Source organism: Oryctolagus cuniculus, chromosome 19 (assembly GCF_051225735.1).
Source record: "Oryctolagus cuniculus isolate XC-2025 breed Fujian yellow rabbit chromosome 19, ASM5122573v1, whole genome shotgun sequence".
Classification (NCBI taxonomy): Eukaryota; Metazoa; Chordata; class Mammalia; order Lagomorpha; family Leporidae; genus Oryctolagus; species Oryctolagus cuniculus.
The window spans coordinates 66,097,399-66,113,021 of NC_142885.1; the positions used below are offsets into that span (position 1 = coordinate 66,097,399).

At 50.5% G+C, this 15,623-nt stretch overlaps 1 protein-coding gene and 2 long non-coding RNA genes across 51 annotated transcripts in view; 1 reads left to right on the forward strand and 2 right to left on the reverse strand.

Annotated features, from left to right (window-relative positions):
* Nucleotides 1–15,623, reverse strand: part of RBFOX1 (RNA binding fox-1 homolog 1) — a 1,595,659-nt gene that overhangs the window by 271,694 nt on the left and 1,308,342 nt on the right. Inside the window, exon 1 of one of the 49 annotated variants that reach the window (XM_089321252.1) lies at nucleotides 10,664–10,781. The exons of the other annotated variants lie outside the window; for them this stretch is intronic. The gene's annotated coding sequence lies outside the window, so the exon portion shown is untranslated. Of the gene's footprint in view, nucleotides 1–10,663; nucleotides 10,782–15,623 lie in introns of those variants that run through there. 49 annotated transcript variants of the gene reach the window in all.
* The window catches only part of LOC149120636 (uncharacterized), a 1,089,735-nt gene that overhangs the window by 112,665 nt on the left and 961,447 nt on the right, over nucleotides 1–15,623 (forward strand). The window lies entirely within an intron of this gene.
* LOC149120637 (uncharacterized) lies at nucleotides 9,423–10,639 on the reverse strand. Its single transcript, XR_016225953.1, has 2 exons — nucleotides 10,334–10,639; nucleotides 9,423–10,015 (listed from the first exon to the last, which is right to left on the reverse strand). It is a non-coding gene; the product is annotated as an uncharacterized LOC149120637 (long non-coding RNA).

A 15,623-nucleotide genomic window follows, 5' to 3' on the forward strand; every position in this document is an offset into this window, starting at 1 on the left:
CTCCACTGAAGCTGCTGAGAGGAGCAGGCATGGAGATCAATGGCGAAGACGCCCACAGCCCACAGCGGAGCACCTGGGTCTGGTTTGCAGCTCTGCCTTCTGACTCCAGCCTCCTGCCAATGCGGATCTTGGGATGTGGAAGTGATGCTGTAGTAGTTGTGTCCCAGCCACCCGCATGGGGACCTGAATTCAGGACTGCCCAGCTTTGACCTTGGCTCAATAATGGCCACTGCAGGCATTTGGGGAGAAACCAGTAGATGGGCTGTGTCTGTCTCTGCTTCTCAAATAAACTGATTTTGAAATTTTGTAAAAAGTCATGAATTTTAAAAAAAAAAAAAGAAGCTGCAGAGAAGTCTTCCACACATCTCAGGAATTTGCTGCCTGGGGGAACAGATTCTCCGACGGTCCTAGGCTGAGAGGACCTGAACACAGAGAGGGCGGTGCACTGGGCAGAGGACCAGCAGTTCTCCGCATCAGAGGAAATCTTGGGGAGGCCCCCCACTTCTCAGCCTGGGGAGTTATCTGGCATCTAGGACAGGGGTTTCAAACTGTGGCCCACCACCGGATTTTCTAAAGAAAGTTTCATCGGTGCACAGTCACACCCGTTTTATTATACCTCATCGCCAGTGGTGGTTTTCGCACTGAAACAGCAGAGCTGAGTTGTGTCAGAGAACAGGTGTCTCACAATGCCTACAACAGTGCCTCTGTGGTCCTTGACAAACCCTGAGGATCCCTGGCCCAAGACCAGGAATCCTGTGTCTCTAAGATGCAATGTGCCCAATCTGCCACCAATAGCCATTGGTGACGTCTAAGTCATATTAAAGAAATTCTCTCCTCTCGGCCCGAGATCCAAAGTTCTTCCCAAGACTGAAGATGCACAAGGCCACAGGTTGCCCTTTTCCCTGGAAGTTACCCATGCAGAAATTTTCCAGTGGAATCTCAAAGTTCTCCTCTCTCCCAGAGACTACTATGCCTTGGCAGTCAAGCTCCATTTTCACACAAGGGCCCGCATTAAGAGATGCGAACTTGCTGGCTGAGGGCCACATTTCATCCCCGAGTCCAGGCCCTAGAACTGACCTCAACAGTTGGTTGCCACCCGGCATCCCATGGGACCCAGTGGTTTCCCTGAGCACCAATACAGCATGGGAATATCCCGCTGGGATGCATTATGGGAGCAATGGCCTCCAGCCCTGAGCTGGGTGCAGGGAAAGCAAGCAGAGGGCCGGAGACTCCAGGCAGCACAGGCTGCCCACTGCTGGAAGAGAAGGGATTCCCAAACAAGGCCACGGAGAGAGTCAGCTTCTGTGTTAGGCAGAAACATATCCCTGCACGGCGTGAGCGGGGCGGTGCGGGGAAGCCTCCCCAGTAAGCTCAGCGAGGCTGGGATGCTACGGCAGGCCTCCTGTTCTCGAAGACCAGCCCCACTCCTTACTAACCAAGCAGACCATCTGGCCTCCCTCCATATTTGTTCTACGGCTTTTGCCAGACCTGAGGAGGGAACATACGGTGACAACCTTCACGAGCAGAGAGCTCCTTCTGAGGTTACAAAAATGTTCTGAGACTAGATAGGAACGGTGGTTGCACATTGTTGTAAGAGGCCCACACACTACCAATGTTAATTTTTATGTTAGATGTGTTTTATCACAATTAAAACAAAAGGGTATAGATCCCTTGTCAGAGATAAGGAAGAGAGATTCAATGAGATAATCATGTTGAAACACCAGCACAGTACGAGGCACACACACGGATCAGCACCATTTTCTTACAAGTGAAAACAGTTACATGATTTGTACACAGATACCAAGCTCACACGTGGGCTGGGGTTAAGTGAGGACCTGGTTAATGCATCCCACTGAGAGGGACTCCAACACTCTCGGGAACAGAAGACCACACTTACTGTCTGGGGTCCACATCAGAACCCCACCATCCCACAATCCTCTGCCTGCATGTATTAGGTGTGCAAGACAGGACGTGGAGGTCTGGCTGAAGCAGACCACAGAGGGTCCTGTTCAGCAAAACAAGAAAAAGAAAGTTCCTTGTTAGACACACACAAGTCACCCTTTGCCTGATGATGACAAGGGCCAATGACTAACTGCCCCATAGGCCCTTAAAGACCGACTCACTTGAGCTGTACAAATGCCCTACACAGCAAGCCCCTTCCACCTGCTCTCCTTCTACCAGTCCCTCTCTCTCTTTGCTGGGAGCTTCTCTACTTCCTACTCAAATAAAACTTTACTTCTTCTCTTCTCACTGCTGTGTACAGTCATGTCCATCTTCTTTGATGAATGGACAGCAACCTGACCCAACCCAGATAAAATTCCCCCAACAACATCACTCCATGGACTACTAATGGGAAGCAGAATGGTTGGGTGCCAATTTTAATGCAACATAAGAATTGTTTCAAAATTTTCTCAGCAGTATTTTCTGCAGCTTTGCCTTTGAGAATGGATCGACTATAAAAACAAAACCTTAAACACATTTCCAAATAGGGAATGGCCACAGGCAAAGACACGAGGCTGACTTATGTACAGGGAACCTGCGGAACATTATTTTTTAAAAAGATTGATTTGTTTGGAAGTTAGAGTTACAGAGATAGAGAGGGAGAGGAAGGAGAGAGGGAGAGAGGGAGAGAGGGAGAGAGGGAGAGAGAGAGAGAGAGAGAGAGAGAGATTGATTGATTGATTCCATCAGAGGTTCATTCCTCAGAGGGCGCAATGGCCAGAGCTGGGTCAGGATGAAGCCAGGAGCTTCTTCTGGGTCTCACATGTGGCTGCAGGGGCCCAGACACTTGGGCCATCCTCTGCTGCTTTTCCCAGGCCATCAGCATGGAGCTGCATCAGAAGCCAACTTGAACCAGTGCCCACAAGCGATGCCAGTGTTGCAGGCAGTGTCCTTACCTGCTATGCCTCAACGCCAGCCCCTGTGGAACATTATTTATTCAAAATACTTAAGCGTGCTAGATTGATAAGCGTGTTGGCTGGATTATGGCATTAGTGGAATTAAAGTGGAAAAATTAGATTCCATTCATCCAGCTAGTTCCTTTTGAGCACTGACTTTATAAGGAGTTATGGTCAGAACCGGGGCAAAACTGTGAGCACAAGGGGTCCTTGGTCAAGGCAAGTTCAAATATGAAAGGGGAACATTAAGTAGATGAATGCAATGGCATAATCTAAGTCCCACAGAGACAGATGGGGCTTCTGCTTACTGATAAATTCACCACCATCTAGAAGAGCATCTAACACCCAGTACGTCTCATTAATTCTTGGTTGGATTAATTAAGGAAGGCAAGAAATGCAAGTTTTAGGATAGGGTGAGAGGAGGATCCAGGGAAGCAGAGAGGTGCCCAGCCAATGCTGCACGGATGTCCTTCATCCAACATGAGGACTGCACGTCTCCCAGGGGAGAAGACTCCTGGTTAACCTCTGCCTGTAGGCCAGCGCCGCGGCTCAGTAGGCTAATCCTCTGCCTACGGTGCCGGCACACCGGGTTCTAGTCCCGGTCGGGGCGCTGGATTCTGTCCCGGTTGCCCCTCTTCCAGGCCAGCTCTCTGCTGTGGCCAGGGAGTGCAGTGGAGGGTGGCGCAAGTGCTTGGGCCCTGCACCCCGTGGGAGACCAGGAGGAGCACCTGGCTCCTGCCATCGGATCAGCGTGGTACACCGGCTGCAGCGCGCCGGCCTCGGCGGCCAATGGAGGGTGAACCAACAGCAAAGGAAGACCTTTCTCTCTGTCTCTCTCTCACTGTCCAGTCTGCCTGTAAAAAAAAATAAATAAATAAAAAATAAAAAAAAAAAACAACACCTCTGCCTGGCCCACAGAGGGGACCTGGAAGCTTCAGGCAGTGGCTGTCATCACTTCTTTGCTGACCTCAAGACGATTTCCTGTTTTGCTACTCTGTGTCCAACAGACAAGGTTCTGCAGAAATAAGAGGACAAACTAGGTGGCTCCTGGCCTCCATAGAGCTAACAGAGAAGGAGAAGCATTCAGTGTGGGCACAATCACTTCAGAGTGCTGCCCGGACTGTGCAGGAAGGGGACGGTGCACGGGTAGAGTCAAAGCCGTCGGGCAGGGTGGACTCTCGGGGAAGGCTTTTCAGGAGACACGGCATTAACTCCAGGGCAGAGGGGTGAGCTTCCGGACTTGAGCTTGAGATACTGCTTTGGATACCTGCACCACGGATTGGAGTTGCTTGTTGGGATCCGGCTGCACTCCACATTCCTTCTGCCTGCTAATGTGCACCTTGGAAGGCAGCAGATAACGGGCTCAAGTCCTTGGGTCCCTGCATCCCAAGTGGAGATCCAGAAAGAGTTCCAGGCTCCAGGTTTTAGCCTGGTCAGGCTACTGCAGGCATTGGGGGAGTGAATCCACAGATGAGCGCTCTCTCTCTCTCTCTCTCTCTCTGAACTGAATAACAACACAAAAATCACAACCTCGGCTGATGAATGAGTAGAGGGTAAGGGAGTGAGTGGGAAGAGGACTTGTGTGAAGCCACTGAGATCCCATAATAGTCCTGCAGGAAAGAGAAGCCAGGGTAGCTGGGGCTGGACCAGCAAGGCAGAAAGTGACCCAAGACAAGATGTGGCTTTGCCTCTGTCCTGGAAGGTCTCGCCAGTGGTGACCCCAACTCGCAGGGTGCTGTTGGTCATAGGAACATTGGGAGGTGCTGGCAGAAGAATCCCTGGCCAGTCTCCCCGAGCTTCTGAGTGCTTCCTTTCCACTCCCAGGTACCCACTTCCATGGGTCAGGCAACATGCAGGGCTGTGACTGTCTCAGCAGGACAAGGACAGTAACAGAATCTCCTACATACAAGGGCTAAGCACGGCAGCGAGCATTTTTATTACCCATATGTAACAGTAGTGGTAATGCTCTTACTGCTACCAGTGGGCTCTTCTTATTCTCATTAAAAAGGCGGGCAAGTTTGAGGTGGGTGTTGTGCTGTAGTGGCTTAAGCTGCTCCGTGTTATCTCCACATTCCCTCTCGGAGTTCATGGGATTAAATCCCGTCTCTGCTTCCAACCCAGCTTTCTGCTAATGAAGACTGTGGGAGGCAGCAGCCCATGATGGCTCAAGTACTTGGGTTCCTGCTATACACACTGGAGACTTGGCTGAGCTCCTGGCTCCTGGTTTCAGCTTGGCCCTACTCCAGCTGGTGTGGGCATTCGGGAGTGAACCAGTAGGCAGACGATCACTGTGTGTCTGTCTCTCTGTTGCTCTACCTTTCAAGTAAAAGCAAACAAAAAACTTTAAAAAATGGGCAAGTTTCAGAAAGGATAAGTAGCCCTCAGAGAGAGAGAGAGAGAGAAAGAAAAGGGGAGAAAAAGGAGGGGGGAGGGGAAGGAGGAAGGGAGGATGAAGAAGAAGAGGAGGAAGAAGAAATATTCATATATGAGGGGGCTTCAACATGTTCATGAAAAATCTGCCTCATCTTTCAATTCCATTTTCCACGAACTTTTTGAAGCTCCTCCCGCGCCTGTGTAAACAGTCAAACACCAGTGATCTGCCTTCACTGTTTGGCCTTTATGACTAGATATTAACTCTCCTAAGTCAGGTTTGTCTCATTCAGTGCAATGAGAAAGTCCTGTGCAATGAGGATGCGCCAGGCCCAATGCTGGAGGAGTAACGTGAGTCGCAGGCATGCCTGCTCGGAGGAGACGGCCCAGTGGACACCGTCACAGGACACGACACGCCCATCGTGCAGGCACAGCTGTGGGAAGGGTCCTAGACAAATCTTCAAAAGAATGTGGAGATCCTGATGTAGAGGGAATGAGAAGCACAGCCGGGCCTGCCGTGAGAGGCAAGGTTTGAGCAGCACCGTGAACCGCGGGGGTTTTCCAGACGAGCCGACGTGGGGGAGGAGCAGCCTTGGACAAAGATGTCGGCTGTGGGTGGCACTACGTTCAAAGAACAAGTCAGCTAGGGTGAGCTAAGAAAGAGGCAAAGAATGGCCAGCTTGTAAAGGTTTTAGAAGCCTGTCAAAGATCTGGAACTTTCTCCTGAAGACAATGGGAGCTAGGCATGGTGGGTAAGCAACAGAATGGAGGGTCCCTTTCAGTTAGCAAAGACCCCCTCCCCAGCAGTCCTCAGAGCGTGGTTCTCACACTAGCGCCAGCAGCTGCACCTCCAGGGAATCTGTAAGAATGTAAATTCTCTGGATGCACCCCAGGCTTACAGAATCAGAAACTCAGATTTTTAACAAGCTCTCGCAGGTCTCCTGGTGCACACTCACATGTCCCTACCCCACATCCTGCCGCTCCCTGTGTGTGCCCCTGCTGTGTAGGGGCTGCAGGCTCTGTTCTACTTGAGATACGGTCCTGCTGCTACTCTCAAGAGACGCAACATGCCCTGCTCCCTTCTTGGTGCCAGTCCACAATCCTGAGACGGAGAAGGCTGCCTGGCACAGGGTGTACCCGACTCTGCAGGAGGAGAACCTCTCTCCCAGCATAGCTGTCTGGTTTGAAGAGCAACAGGCCTCCCCCTCTCTCCCTCCTGGCCTTCCTGGCTGCACGGGGAGCCATATAACCAATGCCGCTCAGGAACTCAGGCTGGCGCTTGAAAACTGTCATTAGCTAAGAGCTGGGCGAATGCGTGCGGAGGTGCTAAGTTAATAGGAAAACAGGCCACATGCAGAAGCCTGTGCCCACGGTGCCCCCAGAGCTGGGTGTTAAGTGGTGAGGGGTAACTCCCCTCTAACCACCTCTCGTTAGCTGCGACGATAGGCAAATTGCTAGCGAGGATTAAGTGGGGGAGACGATGCCAGGATCACTGTCAAGCAGAAAGAGACTCAATTTGTAGAGCAATCATGACTCTGTAATCACTTCTGCTAAGAGCTCTTTGCGGCCGTGTTTGCCTGTACAAGGTGCAGAGCCGGCCTGGGCGAGAGTGGGCTGAGAGTCACGGAGAGCCAACGTTGAGCATACCGAGACCAGGGCTCCCCCAGCAGAGGCGAGCCTTGCTCTCAGCAGTGCTGTGCCCCAGTGGGCACCTCCTAACACCTGCGGCCCAGATTCTGCCTTGGTCTTGTGTAGATGATCACCAACACGACCAATCTGAGGTCACGCACAGGGCACACTGCTGCCAGCCAAGAGTCTGGGAGAAGCCTTTATGCAGAGGAAGAACCATTCCCTGTATCACCATTGGCACAGGGCTTATGTAAAAGAGAAACAAAGTAGCAGGGTAATATTTTAAGCATTACTGGAGCCAGCACTGTGGTGTAGCGGGTCAATCTCGCAATGGCGGCATTCCACATGGACACTGGTTCGTGTCCCAGCTGCTCTGCTTCTGAACCAGCTTCCTGCTAAATGGCCTGGGAAAAGCAGCGGAAGATGGTCTCTCACCCACATGGGAGACCTGGAAGAAGCTCCTGTCTCCTGGCTTCAGCTGAGTCCAGCCCTGGCTGTTGGTGACCATCTGGGGAGTGAACCAGCAGATGGAAGCTTTTCTTCCCTCCCCTCCCCTCCCCTCCCCTCTCCTCCCCTCCCCTCCCCTCCCCTCTCCTCCTTCTCTCCTCTCCTCCCCTCCCCTCCCCTCCCTTCTCCTCTCTTCTCTTCTCTCCAACTCTGACTTTCATAATAATAATAATAATAATAATAATAATAAAGAATTGTTGTGCCACATGGCCAGAAGAAAAGGCTGGAAGGAGATCCTATCCTGTTATAATTCAGGGTCAGTGTATAGAAATTGTTTGACAAATTATTCCTTCATCTGAGAGGCAAAGACAGAGTGACAGAAGAGAAAGAGTTCTCACCTACTGGCTCACTCCCCAGCTGCCAACACAGCCAGGAGCCAGCAACTCAATCCAGGTCCCCACATTGGTCGTAGGGCCCCAGCTCCTCAGGGCAGCCTCCCAGGGTCTGCACGGGCAGGAAGCTGGAGCCAGGAGCCACAGCCACACATGGAGCCCAGGCACTGTGATGTGGGTGCCACGGTCTTAACCACCAGGGAGGTGTCTTACAAGAGGCAGGGACAAGGGTGATATTTTCATCCGCAGCTGTGTAGGGTTTCTAACCAGGTGAGACACCTGCTGTTTTCAAACCTTATTCCCAAGGCTTCGTGATGTCATGTTTTTCTGCAGAAGTTTAGTCCCAGACTGAAACCCGCGTTGTTTCAGGAGAGACACTGAGTAACTTGGAAACCCAGCAAAGCACCAGCAATAAGCTGATGTTTGAAGACGAACAGGATCCACTGGGGATGAACACCACTTTAAGTCCTCCACAGAAGGATTTCCAAAATGACTGTGTGAGTGTATTTAAAAAAAATTTTTTTTTTTAATTTGACAGATGGAGTAAGACAGTGAGAGAGAGAGAGAGACAGAAAGAAAGGTCTTCCTTCCGTTGGTTCACAGCCGGAGCTACGCTGATCCAAAGCCAGGAGCCAGGTGCTTCCTCCTGGTCTCCCACGCGGGTGCAGTAGCCCAAGCACCTGGGCCATCCTCCACTGCCTTCCTGGGTCCAAAGCAGAGAGATGGACTGGAAGAGGAGCAACCAGGACTAGAACCGGGAGCCCATATGGGATGCCAGTGCCGCAGGCGGAGGATTAACCAAGTGAGCCATGGCGCCGGCCCCGAGGGTATTTCTTAATCTAGGATCCCAGGAAGGGAGGAAGACAGGAACAAGCCTAGAGGGAAGGAGAAGCCAGCCTGACTACAATTACTCACCAGACACGACTTTGTCCCCACTGCAGGTTTATAAAAATTCACAGTGAAAAAAAAATGTAAACTCCACTTCTGTCTTAAATCTATATTATAAATTTTCATGTTCTAAATGCAGCATTAGGCGATGTTTGCACTTTAATACACAATGCCAAAAATGTACTTCAAAACATAATTTTCACTAAATGTTCAAATGAGACTATTTCCCAAAAGCATAGATATTTCCCTTGAAAGATCAATAATGAAAAATCGGCATCTGCTACACACAATGCAGTAAGATTTCTTAAAGCCTTCTTTTAAATTTTAAAATAATAATGGAAGCTGTGTGTTATATTTGTACCATTTCTGCATCCAATAGCATTCTTTTTAGTAGCTAAACTCCTGGCCATTCCAAAAGCTTTGGAATAGATTTTTGTCTTAGGCTCCCCTCCAAATTGTACCTTGCTAGTGGTCATTCAGGCAAAACAACACCTGGTATTCCCAGAGAGAGACTGCAAACCTGAAGACAAATTAATTGGAAATTCAGGGTGATCCCCCGCAGGTGGGTCCCGGTTGCTCCAGCTGGCACTGTTTGGTTTTTCATTTGTTTGTTTTGTTTTAGGGCAATACCATGGCTCCACACTGTTAAAGCTGGGATACTGTCCCCTTCCCCGGGTACTTTTGTCTCTTTCCTATGCTGGCTGCTCAGTAACAGGTGAAACAAACAAGGGTCGACACACACCTTCTGTGTGGGTCTCACACAGCGATCGCCTATTTGATAAACACATTCGAGAGTAAATCACCGAAACAAAATTCACAATTGCTTTATTTGTGCACTTATCCAAAAAACACGACAAAAATCTGCTACGGGAGGCACTAACGATATCAGTGCATCGTTCTTTCCCCTAAAAAATCACTGCTTAAGAAGCTCCACATGGTTAAAAAAAAAAAAAAGAAAGAAAAAAAGAAAAAACACAGACTCAGAATAAACCAAAGGAATAATCAGCTTGGGAGATTTTTTTTTTTTTTTTTTTTTTGCCTGCCTTGGGCTTAAGCTTTATAAATAAAGAGCACAATTAACGTCGAGTGCCTATAGTTCTCCATCCTATCAGCTTTTTGGTGCTTCAAGGTAATCTTCTAAAAAGGTGGACTTCTTGGGATTAAAATACAAGGTTTCTTGCTGAAAAATGGACAAGCCAGTGAAGACAACTGGTGTAATTCACACAGCTCACTGGCCCCCCTCTTCTGCTGTGTAGCCATGCTCATTTCCAGCAGGAGACAGATTTGCAGAGGGAGACAGAAATCTTCCCAGACAAGCGAGCAGGGATCCAGGGCAGGGCTGTGCGGACGTGGAACCAGGGAAAGGAAGTGGCCCGGTCTCCTCCTGGGTTCCTTTTATACCAACCGGACACACGAGCAAGTCAGCATATCAAAACCCGGAAGTCCCCATGTCGCATGCACCCTACACACAGCCCAAGCCGCACACTGCCTGCCTGTGCCCACAGTCGGCACGATGCCCCCCTTCCCGGGCAGCACGGATGGAGAACACAGACAGCGACAGAAGTTTTCATGCAAAGTACCCCCGAGGCACGAGGCGCCCCCAGAAACCTTGCGGCGCCCTGCCCCCACCCTTACTTCATCCCACAAGTCTGCTGCCAGGGGAAATGCTAGTGCCCCAAATATCTTTCAGGTCGACAGCTGTGTAATTACCTGTCACCATTTCCCTATGTTTTCCTTTTTTCGTAACGTGCACTCTTTGTGTCTAGAACTGCTGAGAAGAGAGCGGTAAGTCGTTAATCGGAGCAAACCAGCTGGGGTGGGGTGGGATCTGTCCACGCAGTGACCTGGTCCCGCTTTTCAGCTCACTCCTAACAGAAGCCAAGCCTCTGTTCCAAACACAGCAAGGCTCAGACTCCCAGGGATCCATATTTATTCTCTCTCTCCCCCTTTTTCCTTTCCCTCTCTCCCTCTCTCCCTCTCTCACTTTCTCTCCTGCCTGCTCTCCAAGACACAGTCCCCTGTGGGAAGACAGAAACTCACCCCAGGTGTGAAGCCAGCAGGCACAAGAGAGGGTTGCCAGGCGTCAGTGTGAGGCGCTAGTGGTGAGCTCCATGGGCCAGAGGGTGGGCCGCAGGAGGGGAGAGCAGGGATGGAGAGGCTTTGCAAAAGGCAAGAAGAAAAATCGCAGAAGGAAAAGCATCAGGAACATGTGCAAAGAAAAAAAAATAAGGCAAAGGAGATGGGAAATTAATAATCCAACAAGCAGGTTCCCTCCGTATTATTAATCACACCGCTTGGCCCAAGCTGCAGAGGAGCTCGGCGTGCACGTGGGAGGGGAGGGGCCTGAACGCCATTGGCCGCCTCTCCACACTCCTACACATCTCAGCCAATCCTCCCCACGCCTTAAGGTACAGGTAGATGTGGCTGCAACTACAAACCCCTGGTGCTGGGTGGGTAAGGCACTGCTCCGTCCAGTTAATGCACTATAAACTTTATCTGAGCTGACTTCTCATCCGATCCCCCAGTGACGGGGTCAGGGAGTGCAAGCAATTCCACCCCAAATCATGCCATAATCGAATTGCTGCCTATTTCCCGAACCTGTAATGAAAAAGGCAACCGAAATAATGCAGGTAATGTTGGCGGGCTCCCTAGCCTGTCCAACGTTATTACCTCCGATTGCTCGCCACCATCTCGCCGGCACTCTAACAATGAATATATTTCACAGCTCACTTGCCCTCCTGTGTGGGTGGCATGGGAGAGACACCTACATGATATGATGAAAGGAAATCTAAAACAATAGGGCTGCTTCTGAGCGCCGTGCCTAACAGCCTGCTGGCGGGAGAGGCCGTTTCTTCCGAGTGCTTCTCACACAGGCGTGCACACGCATGCACAGGTCCACACACACACACACAGAGAGAACACGGTGCGCTCCAGAGTCCCAGTTCCTCCGCAGCCAACTCAATTTCTCTTTGTCTCTTTAAGTCCCGGCGCCACTACCTACAGCATCAAGATGAAGCGGGGTATTGCTTTCTTCCTGAGACGCTCTGAACCGTCTTAGCCGCTTTGCTTACTTCCAGTTAGATGAGCCAACCAGGACTGTGGGGCGAGGGTCTGAGATAAAACAGCAGGCATATATACCCTACCTGTAAAATACCCCTGAACTGTCCACTGCCCCTGTGAAAACCAGCACCCTCTGCTTACACGCTCTTAAAATACAATTCAGCTTCCCTTCATATTTTGCTTCTCAGAAAAGTGCTGATGGCAGCGAAAGGCACAGCAGCCCGGAGCCAGAGAAAGAGCAACAGGGAGCTGTCATGTGTGTGACCGTCCTCTGGCGGAGGCCACATCCAGACAGGGGACACGGACGGAGGACCCTGGGTGTGCCCGAGTCTCTGGAAGCTGCAACCATTTAGTGCCTTCTTGTGCTAACAGCTCCTGCCTTTTATTTCTCCAACTTGTAAGCTCAGCTCACCCAGAGCACCAGCTTTGAAATTGTCAGGCACCAGATTCCCACTGCAGGCCATGTTGCTACTGCCCCAGTCACTGTCCCCAAGCACTGGGGTTGGCACCTTGGACACGTGTGTATTTATGGATACATCCGTGTGAACAGTCACATTAGCAAAAATTCCCGTGCAGTGGGCAAGCAAATATACTAGAAATGCCTGTTGTTCCAGAATCGTAAACAGGAGATACTTAGAGCCAGAAACAAGGAGCACGATATTTTCTCAAGCTTGAATTATTATAGAGATCTCTCCCTGTCTCTCTTTTTCTCTTTCATCTGCATGTCATTTTCTTCCAAACAAACAAACAAAACCTGGGAACTATGCTCTAACAATGTGTATGACACACAACTTTCTCCATCAGTAAAACGTCATCCTTGCCCTGGCCCTCCCTTTGAGAAGGGAGGCTACGTACAACCCGGTTACAAGAGCCCGGAAGTCTATTAGGTGAGGAGAGCCTGGGAGAGAGAGCTGAGCCAGCGCGGGGCCCCACATGGCCTGCTTGCAGGTCTGTGCACCCTGAAGAAGCACAAGCCTACATTTTCCACAAAGACACACAGGTTCGAGTGTGCATTTCTGCACACACGGCCGAAGAATCATTCCTTAAAATACTCAGCACTATGGGCTACAGAGAACAGATCTTATAAGGGGGGCAAAAAAAAAGATCAATATAGAGAAAAAAATGCTCGAGATGTAATTGAAGTCGTACATTCGTACATGACTTCTGCTATACGCCCAATTACTGCTATTTATCAAAGTACAGACAACATTGAACCTGGCAGCATGAAAAACAAATTTTACTAAGTCAGAGGGAAAAAAAAATCATCAAGAAAGGGAAGGAAAAAAAGATACAAATAATAAATAATTCAATATTCTCGAGAAAAGCTCTTGCAGAAAAGGCCTGGTTGATTCAAACATCAGACATGCGTCTGACAAGAGATGTATCGATTTAGACAATTCTATCATCATTATTCCAGCCAGAGTCCTCCACAAAAGCTGCTCTTTTTGCTCCTGTTTTTATTGCTGTAACTACCGACCTCCTTCTTATACCTCGATCTCTTTGAACCGGTATTCATTACAGCTTAAATCTTAAGCCTAAGCACAAGGTGATAAACAGATTCCACGGCTCACGTTCGGAAGAGCCGAGGGCTTCGCTCCCTTCAAACCTAACAGGAGGACAGGCCATTTACTATCTGCTGGGGATTTCCACACACCACGGAGTGGGTCAGCTGCCCTCCCTGTGTCATTATCAAGGCGGAAAACTGAGAGTTGGGCTGGGCGGGGTTGCTGGAGGAGAGCTTTTACCTGAAGCGAACATCACCCACCTCTAACAAAGAGTTGTCAGATACTGGGCAGGAAGGCTGTCAACAAATGTGCCCTCAATTTGCTACTTTAAAGGCTACCGAGAGAAACACTGACGACACAGCTCGTCAATGATTTCATCCTCTTCTGCCCGAGAACTGGATTCCAAAACTGTCCTTGTTGTTTCAAACGGCACAAGAGAAATCGAAGAAGACAAGGGAGAAAGATCCTCTAGGGTCGATCCAGATCGCTGGAATAGAGAGCTGTAATTAGCGGAGGAAGAATCCGCGACCCGATCAGGCATCTGCAGAGAGCAGAACTGTTTCTGTAGCGTGCAATGTGTTAATTACAACCAGATAGGAGGTGCCATGGAAATTAACAGGCTCGCGAAGGCGCGAGAGGTAAACAGAGAGAGAGAGGGAGAAGCTGCAGGGTCAGAAGAGCGAGTCGGTTTGGAAGAGAGATCAAGGAACTGCCATGGCCATGCTGGCTGTGCAGAGGGCAGCGGGCCCTGTCCTCATCTGTTAATTGGGCAGGAGGGCCAGGCTTGCACGCGGAGGGAGCCACGTGGTCCATGCCCATCGGATGCAGCATTCCCACCTGCAGGGAAGCAAATGTTGTGCAGGGCCTGGGGGGGCGGCAGCCCGCCTGGAGGGAGAGGGTGCCTGCAGCTGAGTGGCCAGGTGGGGCCCTGCCCCTTGAGGTCAATAAGCAGGGTGCCCTCCTTCCATTCAGAGGCGAGAAAGCGGGTGGGATCTGAGATGGAATGGCCCTTTGGTTGCCTCTGACGAGACCCCATGCATACCGACCACATGACTTTCATAGCATGAGCTGCAGAATCAAGAGAATGGGCAGAGGCACACAACATCACCCGTACCCCTGACACAGGCCAGGAGGCAAGGCTCACTGCACTGATGCGAAGGCTTCCCTGGAGCACGGGAGGTGACAGGGCTGCTGCACGGGATTTCAGGAGGTGCTCTGTCCCTCCATGAAAACTGGGTGTGAAGTTCCCTGCCCCCATCCAGCCTCCAGCAATGCATAATCCTCCCTGCAAGACCTGGCTTATCTGTGGTTCATCTCTTCTGCTACAGCCTTTTAACCAGCCCGGGGCATGCAGGCTTCCGGGGTGGAAGTTAAAGTCAGTTTTCCTCATCCACCAGTTCTGCATCTCTGGATGAAACCAACTGCTGATGGAAAATCCTTGAAAAGAAACCTGTATCTGTATTGAACATGCGCAGATTTTTTTTTTTTTTTTGCTTTCCCTCAAACATTACAGTATGACTGCTATATACACAGCACTTACACTGTAGAAGGTATTGCAATCCACAGATAGAAGGATGTGCCTAAGTTTGATGCAAACACTACGCCAGTTCATAAAGGGACTGCTTTGGGTATCTGCAGAGAATCGTGGAACCATCACCCAGTTACAGCGGTAGCGACTGCGCACGGCCACTGGTCTTCTCATTGTCAGGCACAGTGTGGGTAGTGGACGATAGACCCCGGTCAGCTTGAGGGTAGGGGTGAGGTGAGAAGCTGGGGGGTGGGGTGCACAGAGAATCACAGGAACTACTAAGGCTGCCTGTGAGCAAGGGTGAGTTGAGGATCCTGCAGAATATTCCCACACAATGACATCTGCAGCCTGTCCCTGGGGTCAGGGTGGAGACTGGCAGCGGAGTGGGAAGGGTACACGCTGCATCCTGGCATCAACAGTGCATCTAATCCAGAAATTCAGGAACCAAGACGCCTGCAGTGAGACAGAGGCGGAAGCGGACAGAACCCCTGAAGGGGGTCAAGGAGCTGCGTGGACATCGGGCTCTGCCTGTGCCTGAACTCTCCTACCGTGCACATGCACAGTCCAGGGCCCTGAGTGCAGACTCTGCACACTCTCTCACAGAACACTCTTTAAGTGACACCACGGAGAGGCAGGGGAGTGGCTGCCCGTGGTTGGGAGGGGGATGGGAAGTGGCTGTGGATACAGAAGGGTGGAGCTTGGAATTTGGCACAGAATGAGCCAGTGCACTAAGGCCGCAGTCCCTGGAACACAGCAGTAAATACGCACATTTCAGGGAGTGCATACGAAGCGCTGGCATGTGAATAAGATGGATGGATTCCATCAGCGTCAGCCTCCTGGATGTGTGACGTTGTATTACGGTCATGTGAGATGCCATTATTGGGGGGAACCGAGCAAAGGGAATGTA